Source organism: Alligator sinensis, unplaced genomic scaffold (assembly GCF_000455745.1).
Source record: "Alligator sinensis unplaced genomic scaffold, ASM45574v1 scaffold486_1, whole genome shotgun sequence".
NCBI classification, from domain to species: Eukaryota; Metazoa; Chordata; order Crocodylia; family Alligatoridae; genus Alligator; species Alligator sinensis.
The window spans coordinates 648988-669263 of NW_005842053.1; the positions used below are offsets into that span (position 1 = coordinate 648988).

General features: G+C 40.6%; 1 long non-coding RNA gene across 1 annotated transcript; it reads left to right on the plus strand.

Moving 5' to 3' along the window:
* Window positions 1-5: 5 nt before the first annotated feature.
* On the plus strand, window positions 6-16248 carry LOC102378940. Its single transcript, XR_323732.2, has 3 exons — window positions 6-83; window positions 9337-9407; window positions 15922-16248. It is a non-coding gene; the product is annotated as an uncharacterized LOC102378940 (long non-coding RNA).
* Window positions 16249-20276: the final 4028 nt, after the last annotated feature.

A 20276-nucleotide genomic window follows, 5' to 3' on the forward strand; every position in this document is an offset into this window, starting at 1 on the left:
GAGACCTGACTGCAGCTGGGGTTCATTTAAACAGCTGTCTGACAAAAAGAGGAAGAGGAAAGGTTTGTCTGCCCTGGTGGGAAGTAAGTGGCTTAATTTGTCCAATTCCTTGTGGGGGAAGTTCCTGTTTGTACTCTGTTAATGATTGAGGGTTTTTTTCCCTAGAAAAATCAAAGGACTGTTGGGGGGGGTGATAGAAAATAAAAATGAACAAAGAAGCTTTGGGGAAATAAGAGATCACTTGACTTACTCTCATTGTGGATGATGGGAAGCCTGGCCTATAGCAGCCATTTAAGCTAGTAATGGAAATGGGTCTGTTTCAAACCTCAGATTTTTAGTTTCAGTAAGAAAGATCATAAGACCTGGGAATCCTCTCTTTATTGCCTGAGAGAGGTGGCTGGATGCAAGGAGACTATGGCCCCAGCTGAAAGAGAGTAATTTCAGTTTGGCTTCCTGCTGCTTTTCTGCAAGCTTTTGTGGCACCACAAAAAGTAAAAAGGCTTTTGGGGAGGTTGGGTGGATAACATTCTGTACTGGGTGTCTTGGAACATAACTGAAGACCAAATTCTTCTTGTGCTAACGTGCTGATCTTCCTTGATTCAAAACACTTTGCTGAGTGCAACTTTCCCCCCTGTTTCTTTCCTGGTAAATGCACTATATTGGAATGAATTGGAATCTACTATGGTCATCAATTTGTGGCAATAAGTTATGTAATAGCAAAGGTAGGATTGCAATCTATTTTTTTTTTTTGCAGTGTCTTCATATTGCTATGCTAGCCATCCCCAAGTTCAATACATTTATACTCTTGCCTGATGAAAGGTATTAATTCTAATCAGCTCAAAAAGACTGGCCAACAATATCATTCTGTAAATGGCTGGTTGTTTGGCTTTTAAATGAAAAAGGGTAGCATTTCTCAATGAAAGACATACATACATTATTGGCCATACAGTCATGAAGCTAAGTTTAAATGCCAGCTATAAATTGAAGCCACATTACCCTAAGCTACATTGCTGCACTTAACTGTTAATGGTGTGTTGCAAGGGGTAGGGCTGAACTGATCAGGAAAATGAAATTGAGAGAACAGATATAGTGCAAAAGTATTTGAACTGCCCTCTGGTCACAGAAGCTTAGATTAATCCACTATCCAGGACTGGATGTTTCTTAACTTTCATCCAAATCTATTTTTGGCAAATAAAACAATTAATCTTTTAATTATTCAGGAGCATAAGTGAAGCAAATGTAACTCATTCCACTCAACCTTACTGAAGTTACCTGCTGTAAAGGTTTAGCTGCCACACACACCAATTACAAAGCTCTTGTTTTAAAATAAAGAGGTTAATTGGCTCCATAAAAAACATGTATATAGCACATATGACCAGTATTGGTTTTGTGAAGTCCTTTTGCTAGACAGGCTAATAGAGCCTACTTACCAGTGGTTTCACAATAATCTGTCCTTGACCAGTAATCTTACTTAAGGAGCTGGTGCTAATGTATATCATTATGAGAACTACTGAGCAGATCAGCTGCACATGCAATGGATTGAGCCTGTTATCACAGTATATACATGATGTTGCTGTTCAGCCTTCTTTGTGTCATATCTTTTTTGCTTCCAAATTTTCACAGGTAATAGGAAATAGTGGTCTTCCAGTTACATAGTCTGCTCAAGCAATTGAGAGCTGAAATCTTGGGACAACACCGGTTTTAGCAAGAGTTTCAGTAGCAAAAAGATTGGGTATTTATCTGTCTTTCATAAACAGAGCAAACACATGTGTACACATGAAGGTTAGAATGCTGGGAAGTAGGGTAATATGTGTATTCATATGATTTATATAAAGATAAATATGCACTACAATCTTTCTGCCAAAGCTACTGGCAAAATTCTTGACACCTGAGTAGCTTATGCTATCCTGATGGAAAATAGCAATATATTAAGTATTTCATTTAGTAAAAAAGAAAAAGGAGAAAATAATAATCTGGGGGAGTAGGGGAAAGAACAGGCAAATAATCAATGAAATGACAAAATGACAATAAATGACGAAATTTCCACTGTCTATATTACCTTAGCTGTGCTGTGCACTTTTAAGACTGTCTTCTGGCAAAAATATCAGGAATTTGACCACATTGGGCAACTTGTAATAGTTCAACTAGACTACATGGTCAATGCTTTAGAGTCTACCTGGCCAATTGAACTAGCTCTTGGAGACATCATCAAGCCAATGGTCTCATTAGGAGATCAGTACTGATGCCTCTCCCTTCCATCCTAAGCCCATGACTTTTCAAATATGGAACTCACGCTTGATGGAGACATGAGACTGATGTCAGAACACTGCCTAAAATGGTACCTCAAATCAAATACCTCAAAGACTGTCTCAAGTGTTTTCCATCTGCATAATGCAGTGCTAATTGTGAACTCACTATTACCTTAAATGCTCAACCTCTCAGAACCCACTCAGCTTATCTTGGAGTCACTCTTGACTGGACTTTAGCTTATAAAGCACAGCTCCAGAAAACTGTTTTAAAAATCAAAACAAGGAATAACCTATTTGCCAAACGTGCAGGCTCCACTTGGGATGACAGTGCCCTCACGCTATGTTCATCTGCCCTCGCATTGCATTATTCAGTTGCAGAACATTGCCCCTGTATTCCACACACCAGTAGCTCAGCTGGTCCACCCTTTCAAACTCTTTGACTTGTCATTACTTCATCAGTGGCATGAAGAATAGTCAGTACAAGCACCAATCAATTGTCACATCATCTCTGACCCTATAGTCAATCAACCAGGATTTAACTGGCCATGCTGGTTGAGAACATACTTCTCAACTGTTTTTGAACTGGACAGGGTCACTGTGCCTCAAATCTATACCAGTAGGGCCTTTGCAATGACAACAAATGCCTTATGGACAAGTTCAAACCATGTCTTCGTATTGTTGACTTGCATTCATTATTATGCTACCTGGTGGCTTTCAAACTCTTCACACTAGTGATGACATTGCCTTAAGATGGCTGAAACAATATGCTGAAACCACATACACTAAATAATAAATAAAGAGACCATTATAAATCCCTGAGTCCAGCTAAGGGGTACTGAATGCAGTATTGGCATGCGTGTGTTCTATTAACACTTTCCAGTCATTTGGGGGTGAAGTGGAGCTTGTTTTTCTGTAGAGTAACCTTAAACTGATGTATAGTTTGCATGCAAGTTATACATCATGAGAAAAGAACAAACCCTGCCTCCATTTCTGTGGATTTTTCTTATTCTGCATATTCCCTTACTTTAAACTTTCCCGATCTCTCTGCATTGTTGTTATGCCCCTCAGTTATGCTCTGGAAAGTAAATTGGCTACCTTATCCTTGCATTTTCTTTTTCACATATACACCTTAATCATGGTGTTTCCTTGGACTCTCCACTCACTTGATTTTAATACATAGTCACACCATATTATGATCATAACATCATAGTTCCAAAGAATAGTTAATATGTATGTTAGTAATTATTTTCTTTCATTGTTTTACTTTGTATTAAATTAGCCTTCCTGGTAGATGGTATAGTATTTTTCCAGGTTCCTCTTCAATGCAATATAAGAAGTAATGAAGCATTAATTTTATTTTCTCTAAATGCTTTTTTATCCTAAAAATTGTAAAAGGTGCAGAACTCATTTGGATGTTTGAAAATTACCAATATTATAGAAGCAAGGTTTTTAGTGATATTGTTTATTGAACAGTTGAGAGAGATGATAGACAAGCTTTTGGACACAGTGTTCTTCTTGAGGTCTGGGGAAGAAGCAAGTGCAGCCTAAATTAAATACCAGATTAAATGATGTCAGCCTTATTCCATATGTAAAATAAAACAGACATTTAGGGAGGGGAGGAGGGTTGTAAACCAGGGGCAAAGAGCAGGTATCAGAAGAGATACTTTCAGGTATAACCTAATTATGTAAAAGAACAAGAGCATTCCAAAGAGTATCACTATTGCCTGTGGAGAACTGAGAGGTTAGAAGAGACATGAGTTAGATTACAGTGAGTCATGAAACTGTTATCTATATTTAATCCAGGGTAGTTAGCCTCCATTAAAGGTATGACTTTTTTGTTTCCAGGCCCATTTTCTGAAGGTCACTTTGTGCCGGAAAGTTTTCCTAACGTCTCTCCCAACTCTTCAGCTGGTCCAAGAAAAGAAATCACAAAAAACTTTGCTTTTTGCATATATCCTGGATTGTCACAGCTACAACAACACTCCAACCCTACTATAACAATGTCATATTCTTTCTTGCATTTGTCACTGGTGATAATTAGTCCTTTTTCTCATTGGCCACAAAGTTACAAAATAAAGTATCCATATATAAGATATAAATGTCAAAAATACTTGTGCACCTGCATGTTAACAGACAATGGGTCAGGCTCTCAACTCTAAACAATTGTAGCTCAATTTAAGTAAATGGATGGAGCTATGACAGCTTACTAAAACTGAGGGCCTGGCCCTGTGTTTTTAGAACCATAACATACCTTAGTAAGTCCTTTCATCATTTCATGGCTAATGCACTTTTGCTGAGGAATACAAGAGAACAAAAGGCTTTGTGAACCATATTGCTTAAGTACTCCCAGCTCTTTCTAGAAAAACTTGAAAAGCATGACAGTAACAGTGCACTCATTTAGAAGGTCAGTAGAGTTATATAGTTTTTACACTAACACTACATAGTGGCTGAACCTCCTCTAATAGCCCCCAAATTGCTATTAACTTTTCCTTTAAATACTCATCATGAATATACGAATTCTGTCCCATGGCTCAGGAATGGTAAATAGTTCTTAGTGCTAACTAGACATTGCTGATTCCATCACAGCTTATTACTAACCTGTAGAGAGGATTGTCTTTTGAAAACTTATGGGTGAATAGCTCTGCCTCATTGTGTTAATAAGATATAAGTTACTGTATTTAAAGACTAACTTAATTTGTATAAAACTGGAAAGAGAATAGATCTGCTCATCAGTGTTTCATATTAAGTGCAGATATGCTTTTGATCCCAATTCTTCCTTCTGTAAAAACACCATTTCACTAAATCTACCTTTTCTGTTCATGTGCAAGGAGGGACCTTGTCTCTTTTATGGCCTGCATTAGTTCCAGTGTTTAACCTTGCTATTAGAAGTCTCTTGAAACAAATAACTGGGATCCAAACTTCTCCTCTACTTCAAGTGAGTCACCTCTTTGAAACACCCTCGAGTCCAGTGGTAAAGGGACTTGGAGAGGCCAGGTCATTTTTGAGATCGGTAAAAAACATTACCATTAAGCAATTTAACAAGCTTACCCTGTTTTTGTAATTCTAGTCCTTGGCCTTAGTAAGAATCACATTATTTCTAAATAAATTAGGTCCCGAATAAAAAGGATATTTGCAACCAGATAAAAGAAGGAAGTGAACTGAAAGGGCAGTATGCTGTACTAAGACTATTTGAATATATGCATTTTTAATGACAGTTTTAAACCGGCAACTGTTCAATTAAATGCAATCTGTCATGGTGGGGGGAAAGAAAGAGGCAATCATGCTGAAAAAATATATTTGGCAGAGCATGGAAACATTTTAGTAACTTAGAATGTGTATATATCTAGTGTTTAAATAACATTAGACAATTATAGACATTTAAAAATTATGAGCTTGTAAATGGATTTTCTTTTCTTTCTTCTTACCCTATTAGTGCCACTGAAGCATTCATTGACATTTTCCTTTGGTTGTCGTTTTATCTTTCACAAAGACAAATAGTTCCTCAGAAAGTGATAAAGTCATCTTTGCGCACAGCCCACAAAAAAAGGGTCAAGAGAATGGATGAAGAAAGTTTTATTAACTATCCTGACCTGACTCCATTCTCTTCAGGTCCTAAAGACTTAGTAGCTTCTTTCCTATTCAAAACTCCAGTAACACTACAAGTACAGTGTTAAACCAAGAATAACCATGCATTTGCCTCAAATGTGTAGTGTCAAAAATGTAAAAAGTAAACAAATTACCCCTGCCACAAATAGAGGTCATGCAAGGAAACAAAAGGTGTTTATATGGGGAGGGGGATGGGGTCCCTTACTTAGAGTGGCCCTGAGAGCCACTCTAAATAAAGCTCCCAGAACGTCTTATGTATCAGCATGCCCACACTGAAAAAGGCAGTGGGGACACTTTAACTAAAGCTCATTGCCTTAGCTTTAGTTAAAGTGCCCCCACTGCTATTTATCAGGGTGGGGACACCGATACACATGACACGAGTCTGCTGGAGCACGGTAATTACCATGCATTGGAGCAGCATGCAATTGCAGCCTTGCTGCATGTGTACTAGAAAAGTTAACATGTTCTTAAGAGCTGAGGGCATCGTGTGATTCCAGAAGGTTTGTAATGTAAAAGCTAAGAGTTATAAGGGATTGAGGCTCTTTAGAAAATGCAAGAAAAGAATAGCAGCCTTTTGTTATACATGTGTTTGGGTACAGCATGGGAATAAGAACCATCATATCTATATTTTGTAGTTTGGAATATGTTTATCGGTAGTAGTCCAGCTAAACCACATTTGGTCAAAAGTTTGGGGGCAATATTCAGTGCTTCTACAAATCCCAACCTAATTGTTTTGTCTTGAGGCTTGATGGCCTGGATTTCCCTTGCTTTGGTTAGTGTACACTTTCTTTTTTAAAAGATAATAGCTTAGTAAAAAATTACCAAAGAACCCTCATCATGCAAATGTGGGAGTAATTATTGTTGCAAACTAGATATTTTACTTTTGTGTCTAATTTTGACTCCATCTGTGATGCAGCCTTCTAAATTTAGTTCTTTGTTTGCTTCCTTTGAGTACCTGTACTTGGACATTTAATTTCCTTCATAAATCACTTTAGAAATGTTAGTTCAATGATTAAGATTATAGTATTCCCTGTTTTTAAATCTTTCTGATTTGCATAGATATTTTTACTGGTTTTCTTCTTTTTTTTTTTTGGCTTTTAGTGGTCAACTAGTATAATATAAGTTCTGGAATATCTGCTTGGATGTCATAATTCTGTACTTTCTGTACTTTAAAATGTGTGTTATAGTGTCATGGCAGAAAAGCTGCAGATAAGCCAAGACTAGGCACACATTTTAATTCCTGTCATCTGATCTATAGACTTCTTTAATGAAAATAAATTCTGTAGCACTCATTTATTGGCATTTTATCTTGCTGGAAAGCTTGACCCAATAGATAATACTTATTTTCCTGTTAATCTACATAATGTTTGGGTTTTTTGTCCATGAAACTCTAGCCTGGTGGCTGTTTTTGGTTCTCTGTAAGCCCACTTCGACTTTCTTCAGTTTTCCAATCTCAGAGATTTCTCACAGTTTTGAAATAAAAACTAAAAACCTCCCAAGATTAAATGTATTTTATCATATTCTTCTTAACTATGCAAAGGAGTCATATATTTAGTTAAGTGAAATTAAAAAGAAATGCTATACCAACAATTGAACTTCGTCTGGATCATATTTCCTTAGTTTTAAATGGCTGGACTAGATTTTAAATGGGTAAGCTGGATGTGGCATGTGACTCTAATATGAATTGCATATTTAACACATAATCAACTGTATTCTTCTATTTATTTTAGATACAGCTCTACACTACCCATATCTTAAGAAACATATAAAATGTGACCTACATTGTATAGAAGATCAGGGAATTGTAGGTAAAATATACCACAGTGTTAGAATCAATGTATTTTTCTGCGCAAATTTGTAATACATAGCTTGGTTGATGAGATCCATTGTAGGTTTCCATTAAAAAATTGTTTAGTTGTCTATCATGTATTACTAAGAGAGATGAACCAAGCTTTACATCAAATGCCAAAAGATATATTTAGACCAGTCTTTCAAGAAATTGCCTTGGTTAAGCTCCCAGTGGGATTTCAGGCAAAGTCATAACTATTTAAAAAAAATCTTTTGAAATCTTCAGTCCTCCTCTCTCTAAACACAATGGGGCTGCACTGGCAGCTGGCACTGCCAAACGGCATGCATTCCAGATAATGTCGCACTTCAAAGAGAAAAATACTTGTTTATATTTTGGTGGCATAATTCCTTTTAGACCAGTAAACAAGAAGTCATGGTGATTTTAGCACTGACAGCCCTGCCAGTGGCAAGAACAGGGTGGGGAATCTGACTGTATCATGCAGATATCTGTGGGGTTGATGGAAAGAGGCTTTTTCCTTTGTTGGACTCAAATAATTATCCTCAAATCACAGCTGGAATGGATTATTTCTGACCTTTTTTTAAAAGACTGACTGATTGATTTATCTGTGTGTCAGCATCTTCAAAGATGCGTGGGCAGCAAGAAAAGGTTACTACTACCCAATGCTTCCAAAATCATGGGCTAGGCTCAATTAAAAGGTTAGGGGAGATTTTTACTAAGATATGATTTCAAAATATATTATAGTATGTGTGATGAGCAAATCCAGAATGTTGTAAAGAAGGGTGCAAGAGAAATGACTAGATCTGAAGGGGTGGCAGCACCCTCTCTCCCAGCTCCCCAACCCTGACTAGGGGAGGAAGACCACAGTGTAGGAGCAGGTTCTGGGACTTTTTTAAAGTCCATGAAGCTGGTAAGAAGCCTGTCCCCCTCCCCATGCTCTTGGCATTCCTTCATTTACTCTCTGCGCTCAGTGGCACCCCCCTTTTCCCTCCCATTTTCTCCCCCACCTCCCCCTCTGATCACTGCTGCTGTTCCTACTATTTCTTTTTTGACTTGGAGAGCTTCAGAGCCACTCCTGTCCCACTCCACAGGGCTGCGTGCAGGCTGGGTTCAGTCAGGGGCAGCAAGCAGTGGTGGGTTGGTTCCCCCTTCCTGCACTTGCCCCTAGCCTGGCAGGCAGCACTCAGGGGGACTGGGCAGGAAGGAACAATGTGCCCATCACTGGGGCCACCATCCTTGGCTGAGCCCAATCCCAGTTGGAGCAGGGCAGGAGGGGCTCTGGAGCTCCCCCTGTCCCCAGGTCAGTTAAAGAGAGCAGGGAGGGGATGTGGGGGGAATGGGATGGGAGGAGACATGCCACTGAGTACTGAAAGGGAGGAAGGGGATTTTTACTTTTTTCAGGAACTTCAAAAATAGTTCTGGACTGCTGCTCCTTCAATGTGGTCTGAAAGTGGGATGTGACCATGCCATTGTGCCCCGTTCAGATCCATCCTGGTACCCTGCCACTGCATTCCTGGCAGTGCAATGTCCTCTCCCCCTTTTCTTCATTAAACAATTGTTTATGTGTGTGGGGCTGCTCATTTTCATGGCCCAAAAAACCAGAGTACCTTTCTGTATAATGAGAGCAAATATTCATTTGTGGATTTTAAACATATATAGTCTTCTTTCTTACAGATGAATTCTGGACGTGCTTTCACTGATCAATGGAGTAAGACCACATTCTGAAAGCACACTGGAAAAGAACAGTAAGTTCATATACTTCCTCCTAACAAAATAATGTATCTCCCTATGCCCCTTTTCTTGAAGGGGGAAAAGGAAAAAATGGAGTGGTTCTGTTCAGTCCAATAGTGAAGACACAATTGTGCCTAATAATAAACAGCCCTGAATAAAAGGCATGGGGTGAAGCTGTACAATCCCAGGACACCCTGTTCTGCTTCTCCCTGTTGCTTTTACAATTCACCGTACCTGTGACGGTGCGAAGAAACAGCAGCCTCTGAGCTCTGAAGAAATTACCTAATAATGGCACACAAGACTCACAGAGGGGAAAAACAGCTGCTATCATTCACCCACACAGCAAGCAGGCAAGAACTGGCAGCATGTGGGATTCGCTAAGAGCTGATTCAGTGGCTGTAATGTACTGGCACTTCTCTGGGACCCATTAGTCTCTGAAGATTTTGTTGTTAAAAAAGCTTCTAGCTGTGACAGAATGACACGAATATAATAGCTTGAAACCCAATGCCCAAAGGATTCCCATCATCCCTTTGGGGTATTAATTTTTAGGCCTAGTAATGGCAATGAAGTTGAGGCTAGCTACCAGAAAGGAGGTTCTCTTCAAAGGGAAGGCTTGGTAAGAATTTGGACCTGTCTGCCAAATAATGGGTTGAAGACAGTGATATTAATACATGCCTGCAAGAGGAGGCAGAACGATTACCTAAATAACAGAATGTACCAAGGAACAGCCAGGAGAGCCTCAAGGGTGGACTTAGGTGCTTTTTCTCTCTTCAAGTCCTTTGGACCAGACCCTGAAGTGGTAGAAGGCAGTGTAGTGCCCTCCGTTTAAATGGCCCTGCATTCAGGCATTCTAAGCAGAGTCCCCTTTCATTTTATGTATCAGCACAATGATATAACTGGCAGTCATTCTGGCTTGGTCTTTCAGTGAGCACCTTGCTAGAAAATTTCAGAAGAGCTCCTTTATTAAAGGCTGTCTAGTTCTGTTACATAGTGCTGCAGGTCTCTCTGCTGTCAGTGTTTATTCTTTGACTGTCCAAAAGTAATTGCTTCTTTTATGCTGCTGTAGTCGTCTTACGGCTTCCTTCTGCCAGCTTCACTGCAGTATCATACTCCAGGAAGGGTTCAGTTGATCTAAAAGGGTTAAGTGGACAATGTTTGGGGAGCCCTGGGCTATAGGCTGCTGTAATTGCTGTACTGTTAAGTCCTGAAGTGCTTCTGCCTTCCTGTGCTCTCTGGAGGGACTTGGTTGGGAAAACTGGATGTAAAATGAATGATCTGCCTTTTTGGTTTGGTGTTTTCTTAATTGGCTTTGTCTGGGTTGAAGATGACAGAGAAGGTTTGAGCCACTCAGAACTGTCATTTCTGTAATTAAAAAGAACTATTACCAAAAGAGGAGACTCATTGTTCAGGCTGGGATTGAATTACAGAACACGTTTAATTATCAACCTTTCTTCCTAGTTATTTTAATGTATTATTAATTCAGTTTCTCAAAATATCCTTTTCATTTACAACCGCTGATGGAATAAAATGTGACACAATTTGTTTTCTTTTTTCCTAAGTAGATGATGTACTCTAACAGAGCAGGTCAACGTGACCTTAGCTTTTGTGATACCATAGGACAGTTACAATAGGACTTTATGAAACCCTCCTCCTTTTTTATGCATTTGAAAATTTCAGAAAGAAATTAATATGGGTAATTAGGCTTTAACCCTTTGTAGTGGGTGGTGGGGGTTGCCATCTTGGAACTGAATTTTTGTTTTAACCTCCCCTCCCCCCCCCACACACACACACTATACATTTTCTGATGGGGGGGAAATCTGTAGATGGGGTAAACAGAATGAAAAACATAGCAGACAGGAGTTGTTTCAGTAATCATGATCTTAATACCATGTAAATGTTCTTATTTGGTTAGTGTACTTCATTGACATTCAACCTTTCTTTTATTTCAGTGTGTTCTGAAGACAGCTTTTTGGGTAGTAAAAAGTTCAGAGCCCCTTCTGGTATCTATCTAGAGTGGAGTGGACAGTCTTAACATTGAATATAATGTGACAAAACACACACATGGTGAATATTGGTGTTACATCAGCTTTGGTTTCTGATCCAAGTTTTTCATTCCTGTTAAAAAAAACCAAATAATAATAATTCAAAACAAAGATGAACATGAACCTAGTTTGATAATTGTTTTCCTGGTATTTCCTGTTTTCTTACAGGAAATTCTTGGTTTTATATCAGGAGTTTGGCAACCTGCAGGGACTAGAAGACTGATACTGGCCACTGTGAATTTTATGTTTCCTCTGAACACAATATTCTCAAACTTAAACTTTCAATTGAATTTTGGAAAAGCTTAAAATTAAGGTTCGCATAAATTTGTGAGCAAAGGCGAAGGCTGGTAATTAAATGCAAAATCGTTTGTCTATTCATACCGTACTCACTCATTTAGTACAGTTTTAGCTTTAACTTTTCTCCCTCTGAGACTTTTAATCAAATATGCCACTGAATCCACTGAGCCCATTTGAGCTAAGATTCCTGCTTTCCTCTGTCTTGTCTAACCCTGCCTGATGTTCTCAGGCTTCCCCTTAACTGTCTGCTTTATATCCACCTATTACATCAAGATGGTTGGTATTTACATAAATGGAGACTGCCTCTAATAATTGCCCACCCCCGGTCTAAAGTATTTCAGCCGGAAAGTTGCTTAATGAGTTTACCTGAACTGTTGAGGATTGCAAGGGTATCTCTGCCGCTTGATGGGTGCCCCACCTCCTGGTCACCATCTTGGGACTGGAAGTCCCACCCTTAACTCTTGACTTTTGCCACTGGAAGCCCCTCCCCTTGCCCCTGGAAGTATGCTGGCGGGGAGGGGGCAGTTGCCATTTTGGAACTGGAAAAAAACCAACAAATCATATACTAAAAATCAAACATCTACTATGATATTTTAATTTTATTTCAAAAAATATTTTTGCCCTGTTTTATGTGTATTTGCATAGTATATATAGAGATGATGGCATAATAGCTCAAAATAGCCTTACTCTTATTTTATTGTGTGGAGTATGCATGTGGTGCATACCACATGCTCCCCCTGGTGCACAGCCCCCGCTGCCCATGGCAGCAGCAGCCACTGGCAGTGGGCCCTCAAGGTGCTCATAGCCTGCAGCAGGTGAAGCCCTGCAGAGGCATGTGGCAGGAAGCGTAGCCAGGCCAGCCTGGCTCCGTTGTGTGGGGTTCCCTGCAGCTCACATGCAATTCTCGGGACTCAGCTGGGAGTCACGTGTGATGGAGCTGGTGGCCTGGCCCCACTCCTTGCTGCCATGTGCAACTCCTGGGAATCAGCAGGGAGTGGTAGGGAGCTCCATACAAAGAAGCCAGGCCAGCTTGGCCCTGCTTACTACTGCCCTAGCTGAGTCCTGGGAGCTGTGCATAAGCCATGGGGAACACTGTGCAATGGAGCCAGGCTGGCCCCATGCTCCTGCCAACCCAGGCTTTATGTTCCTGCTGCTCCAGCTCAACCCAGCCCCATGTTCCCACCAGTCCCAGCCCCAGAACAGACCCTGTGCTCCCACCAGCCCCAGCTCCAGGCTCTGTGCTCCTGCCAGTCCTGGCATGGGCCCCACACTCCCCACTACCCACTGCCACTTCCATGCCTGCTGCCTAGAGTGCTACAGCAGGGACAGGAGGAGGAGCCACTGGATGCTGGGGAAGCTGAGCAGTTCCCCAGGTGGTTGCAGCAGTAGCAGCAGCAACCTAACCCAGAAGCTGTGCGTGCTGGCTAGGGCTGGGCCCATCCTGCCAGCGAAGGTGGGAGTGCAGCGTGTTGCCCCGGCAGGAGTGGACAGGGCTTGGCCCCATGTGGAACACAGCAGGGCAGGCACAGGCCAGACCAGATATTATTAATTGGTGGGCACCCACCTGAGGGCCAGATGATATTGCCCGTCAGACTGGATCGAGCCCACAGGCCATGTTTTGCTCACCCCGGCTTTAGAATGAGCCTGGGAACTGACCCAGACCTTTCCCAGGCCAAGTTCACTAATTGTCCCTAATGAAAGATGACTTATTTCCTTTTTTGTTTAGTTTGATTAGTGCCAGGTCTTCAAGCCTTAATGTCCCGTCTTGTAACTAACTTATTTCTCTGGTAAATGTATTTTCATTTAAATTGCCCTTTTGTGTTTCCTGGTATCATTTGAGAAGTCACTGACTCAAGCTTCTTTGTGGACCTCACATTTCTCTATTTGTATCATAAACCTTCCAAGACCATGATCTCATGAAATTCTGGTAGAACCAGTTCCCCATTATGAAATTCAGCATGCTTATTTTGTTTGGACTATATTATTAAGAGATGGCTCTGTTTCCTAGTTGATCTAGTGGGGGAGGTCATATGAGTTCCTCTTCAGTGAAAGGAGAAGTGGTGTGGTGGAGTATTCAGCCATCCAGAGTTTAAGATTTTTGACAGGACTTGAGTCATAGCAAAGTTTGGTGTGTTGTCATTGAGATCCCAGTGTGGAGGACCCAGGGAGTTGCACTTTGGCTAAATAGAGCCCTAGGGAAAGTACAGGAGGACTGTTTTGAGACACTGATGAATGTTATGGTGTGGGAATTCAGTCATAAGAACTAATGACTGTCTCACTGACAGTAAAACTCGGAAATTTAAGGGCATTATTTCAAGTTTATTACAGAGGATCCAAACAATAAATTATTACCCCCTTGTTTTTAGAACAAACATTCTTCTTCCTGATAGATGAACAACTTCTTTGAGGTTTATGCACCTTTTCATACTTACTATTATACTAGGGGTCATAAAAAAGGATTTCAGGATAGTGGGCATTAGACTTTAATATTTATATAAAAAATACTTTGTACAAGTATTTCCCTCAAAGGGGAGAATAATGCTTATGCATAGCATTACTGGTAATGTAAACCATCAGTTATATCCTTAGCAGGTGTCAATCAGTAAATAAAGTCACTAGATTCAAAGGAACAGTATCTCTTTACCCCAGTGAGGATCTGACCTGGTATATTTGATTCACGAAGTAATGAATTTCTTATTGTTCCTGGATGGAATTTGTTCCTGTATTTGTGGCACAGCTTGTGGAATTCTCCATATTTGGGTTGGCCTCTCCTTTGTCTTCCCTTCAGTTCTCTGGCCCTTTCATTCTGTTTCCTGTATTAATACAAGCCTTTATGTCATTGAAAATTAACAATACAAAAGTGGTGCCCTGCCAGAATAGTGCAGATCAATGACCCAGCTGCAGAATGTTCCAGCTCAGTGGTGCACAAGTCATTTTAACTTCCACTCTCCACTGCTCAACCTCCCAAGGAGCCACCCTTTTGCCTGGTATATTAACTTCTGGAAACTCCTTGTTAATCATTGTGGCTGCAGTTCATGGGCTGAATTTTGTTGCAGAGACCCAAATGCAGTTTCTCAAGTGCATTGGCCCTCATTGTACTAAAAAAACCAAAACAAAACTTTTTTGGAGAGTGAACATGTGTGTTGTCAATAAGCTTAGTGGCATTAGTGTGATGCATCATACGAGAGCTAATATTATTAGCAAGGTATTTAAAAAAGCATTGGGCCAGATCTTCAGCTAGTGTAAATTAATGCAGCTCTATTTGCTTTACAGGAAGTGTATTTGCTTATTGCAGGTAAGGATCTGGAAATAGAGAATTATAGTTAAGTAGGGCCAGGCCTATCCAACCATCTTAAGCAAGTGTCTATTTAACATATTGTTTAAAAAAAAATCTAATCCAGTATTTCATAAATTTTCCAAATTCCAGACTCTTCCTTTGCCTGAAGAAGGGTGTTTGTACCCAAAAGTTTGCAGAGACCAATTTTTCCCAGCTATTTAGTTGGTTTAATAAAAGATATCACATCTACCCAAATAACGTTGTCTACCAAATTTCAGAAAGCACTTGCCGATCAGACTTATGGGACAAAATTCCATAATCCTGATTACAGGTTTGCCTGTTTCAATGAGGAATATAAGTCATGTAACCTTCAGCTGTATCATTGTAAGACTGAGGTATCACACTGGGAGAGAAAAGGAAAGCTCTGACATAACTGCAATTTAAATTCTGCCCAGAGAGGCTAAGTGAATTTGTATGTGTATCTGAGATGAGAATTTGGCCTTGAGTTCACAGATAGGTGAGAATTCTTCCAGGATCTTCTCACTGTTGGCAAACAGTTTGACACAAGTGATTACTGAACACTGCACTTGGAATCACTGCTTTCCTTGTGGTTGCTGTGGAAGACTGCTTTCCTTCCCATTAACTAATTCATGAAGATTTAAAGCAGATGTAGAAGTAGTTGAACTACTGAGGCAGGAACTTTATGGCTTGAGCGTTTCAAACAGTATTCTTTGACAGTAAAAACAAATGATCATAAACTAAGCCTAAAAAGAAGAAATGCTGAACTGCCTAGCAAGGAGCATTTTATGTTATGCTGGCAGGATTCTTCATCATTAAGGAGGACAGCTTGTGCTCTAAAGAATGGGAATTCCAGTTTATGGAGAAATTGATTCTTTTTTTTTTTCAATTCAGAAGGAGAGACCAGCATTTTGGATTTCTCCATGATGTGACACAGGAGGTAATCCCAGTTCCAGGGCAACATGTATGGCAGGCTGCCACAGATCTTGGGAGCTCTGACACACTCTGCCTCTTCAGCAGCCCAGCAGAGTTCTATCACACCTTTGAAATGGAACATTCTCCATAAAACATTTGCATTTTATTAACCAACAAATTAAAGGAACAACTATAAATCAGAGGAATTCTTCTGGCTAGCCATCACCACATCTCTTCCTCATTAAATTAGGATTTTCTAGATACTAACGTCTGTCAGAATCTCTCATTTTTACATATTAGCATGTTTCGCACCCTTAATACTATCTTATGAAGAAAAACCTACCAAGTTTCTAGACAAATCTAATTCTTTCAATCAAACATTTTAAAACTGTTTTTATTTCATTGCATTTATTTTAGTGTAAAAAATATAATTAATATTTTAGTCAATATAGGACTTGTTCTGTTATGGTAAAATGTGTTATTAGGTAGAATTGTGTCAATGTTTTGTCTTGAAATTCAACTAGGATGTCGTTGTTGTTTGTTTTTCTAATGTTGTCCTTTTTATTTTCCATGGCTTTAGAGACCTGGCTCTTAGTCACTTTGTAAAAGACAATGGGAATGCCACAAACCAGAGGTTCTCATTGTTTTTTAGACTCAAAGAATCCCTCAGAAAATGCAAGCTCTTAGCTTTTACTAATTTTTTTTCCTAGGAAAAAATATGGAGTAATTCTTCTCTTGCAAAGAACTCAGACTACAAGAGGGCAGAATGTTTTTGACACTTTTGATTCCTATTTGAAATCTCTGGAGTTATCTCTTGAATTATGTGTAGGTGGTTGTAGTAGTGCTAATATTGTGTGGTATCCCACAGAACCCTTAGAAGGATCTGTCGGCACCACAGGGTGCTGCCACACCCTGGCTAGTAATCACCGCCTTACAGTTTTCCAACTATTTTTTCCATACAGCTAAGCAATTGAAGAGACAATCTCCAAAGAGAGTCCCATCCAACCCTGCCCCATTAGAATGGTGCTGCTTGCCAATCAGGGAAGAAACGGGGATTCTCTGCCAAGGGAAGGAAAAGAAAGTATTCTAAAACAAAACCTGATAAGAGAGAGAACTGAAATACCAATTGTATTTCATTAAAGACTCAAGCTAATTTTACAAAGAGATTTTTCTGGTTTTGTTGTGGCTGTAGAAACATTGAATCATATAATCATAGAAAATTAGGGTTGAAAGGGACCTCGGGAGGTCATCTAGGGACCAACCCCCTGCTCAAAGCAGGACCGGACCATCCCCAACTAGATCATCCCAGCCAATGCTTTGTCTAGCCAGGTCTTAAAAACCTCCAAGGATGGAGATTCCACAGCTTCTCTGGGTAACCTGATTCAGTACTTGACTACCCTCCTAGTGAGAAAGTTCTTCATAATAGCTAACCTAAATGTCCCTTGCTGTAACTTGAGATCATTGCTCCTTGTTCTGTCATTTACCACCACTGAGAATAGTCTAACTCCATCCTTTGGAACCCCACTTCAGGTAGTTGAAGGTGGCCATTAAATTCCCTCTGTTTTCTCTTCTCCAGACTAAATAAGCCCAGTTTCCTCAATCTCTCCTCAGAGGTCATGTGCCTTAGCCCCCTAACCATTTTTGTTGCCCTCTGCTGGACTTTCTCCAATTTGTGTACCTCCTTTCTATAGGAGGGGGTGGGGGGCAAAACTAGATGCGTTACTCCAGATGTGGCCTCACCAGTGCTGATTAGAGGGGAATAATCATTTCTCTCAATCTGCTGGCAATACACCTACCAATGCAGCCCAGTATGCCATTAGCCTTCTTGGCAAGAATGGCACACTGTTGGATCATATTCAGCTTCTTGTCCAATGTAACTCCAAGGTCCTTTTCTGCAGAGCTGTTGCTTAGCCAGTCAGCCCCCAGCCTGTACCAGTGCATAGGATTGTTCTGTCACATTACTCAACTGACTTCATGAGAGGATTAGACCCTGAGATGGGTCATTGACTGGTAGAACCCTGCACTCATACCCATCTCCAGGGAAGTCAGTGAGGTGTCATGTGGGTGCAGGCATCCACCTGCATAGGTGTGACTGCGGGACCAAGATATAGAAATGCATATAAGTGTTTGCAGCACTCAGCTGTCCTGGATACCTGACACATGGAAGGTATTGAATTTTAGCCATTTTTAAAAATGAAATCTCCATATTTTCCCAAGCAGGAAGCAACTTCAACCACCTGAAACCTGTGATACTGTTATTGACTTTGTTTAAGGTAATTTTCATCATCACAGAGCCTCACAAGAGACCTGAGAGATTCCTTACCAGCTAAGAACTGCCTGCCCAGAGGAGTTTTCCATATATTGACTCCTCTGTGAAATCCCATGAAATATGAACTTTCATTTCTACTCAGGAGAACTTTTACAGTCTTTTCTCCAGTGCCTAATAAAGGGTGTTTGTGCCCAAAAGTTTGCAATTAAAGATTTTTTTTTTTGCAAAAATCTTGTTGATCTAAAAAAAAATATCATCTTCACCATAAGCCCTGATTGTTTTTTCCTTTAGACCAATATGGCTGCAACCTGGATACCTGGCCCATAGAGAGCATTAATTTCACCTGATGTCATGTCCTGGTAAAATTCCTGTGGAGAAATTGCAAAGCAATCAAGGACAGAAAAGTCACTGATTCAATCATTTAGAGTGATAATAAATATTGCCACCATGTAAATAGCATCAGCTGGATATAGAAACAAGCTGCCGTTCCAATATGAAGCACATAAGTAACAACAATATCCTTCAGAAGATAACAAGACTTTAAATACGGGCAGTCCTCGACTTACAACATTTCGAGTTACAGCATTTCGCACTTACAACATTTATAAATTGACACCCTTTTTCAATTTTCTGATGTCAGTTTTGACAGTTTTGACTTTACAACACCCCAAAATATGGGGAGAGGTGGGCACATTAGCAGGGAGGAAGAGACTGCAGAAAGACCTGGATAGGTTGCAGGGGTGAGCTAACAAAAACAGGATGCGTTTCAATACGGACAAGTGCAGGGTGCTGCACTTGGGCAATAGTAACCGGCAGCACACTTATAAGATGGGAAACTCCCTTCTTGAGAGCATGGAGGCAGAAAGGGATCTTGGAGTCATTATTGACTCCAAGATGAACATGGGCCGACAATGTGAGGTCACGGTCGGCAGGGCTAACCAGACCTTATCATGTATCCACAGGTGCATCTCAAGTAGGTCCAAGGAGGTGATCCTCCCCCTCTACGCGACACTGGTCAGGCCGCAGCTGGAGTACTGTGTCCAGTTCTGGGCACCCCACTTCAAAAGGGATGTGGACAACATTGAGAGGGTCCAGAGGAGGGCCCCCCACATGATCCGGGGACTGCAGGGCAGACCCTACAACGAGAGGTTACGGGACCTGAACCTGTTCATCCTTCACAAGAGAAGGGTGAGGGGGGACCTGGTGACCATCTATAAACTCACTAGGGGGAACCAGAAGTGTTTGGGGGAGACCTTGTTTCCCCTAGCGCCCCCCTGGGATAACAAGGAATAACGGCCACAAGTTGTTGGAGAGTAGGTTTAGATTAGACATCCGTAAGAACTACTTCACAGTTAGGGCAGCTAGGATCTGGACCCAACTTCCAAGGGAAGTGGTGCTCGCTCCTACCCTGAGGGTCTTTAAGAAGCGGCTTGATGCCTACCTGGCTGGGGTCATTTGAGCCCAGTTTTCTGCCTGCCCAGGCAGGGGGTCAGACCTGAAGATCTGCGAGGTCCCTTCCGACCATACTTCTATGATTCTATGAACACTTGATCTGATGCAATGCCATGTCAGTGACCAGGTTTGCTGCATCACCCATCTCCCTGGAGAACATCTGTCCAAACTTCCTTGGACACTTTCTTTAAGAAAGCAGACAAGGCTCCAGAAAACCCTGCAGCCAAGACTCTTGAGAAGACTCCAACCAAGAGCCCTTCAAAAAGTCCAGCAAAGTCACCTCAAAGAAGTCCTTCCAAATCAATATGATTGCTATTTACGATATAAATACATTAATGTAGCTATATTATTCATCTATAATTGATTAAGTACAAAGTTCTGGGGTATTTTGGTGAAAATAGGGTATCAGGCTTTGGTTCAGGAACCAATCCCATTTATAACATTGTTTCCTATGGGAAAAATAGTTCCAAATTGCAACATTTCCACTTAAGACGCAGTTTTCAGGAACCAATTGTGTTGTAAGTCTGAGGACTGCCTATACACATGTATGTTTGGTACGTATTGCTCTACCTACCATAATGCACAACATTCTTTCATATTCAATACACAAGTC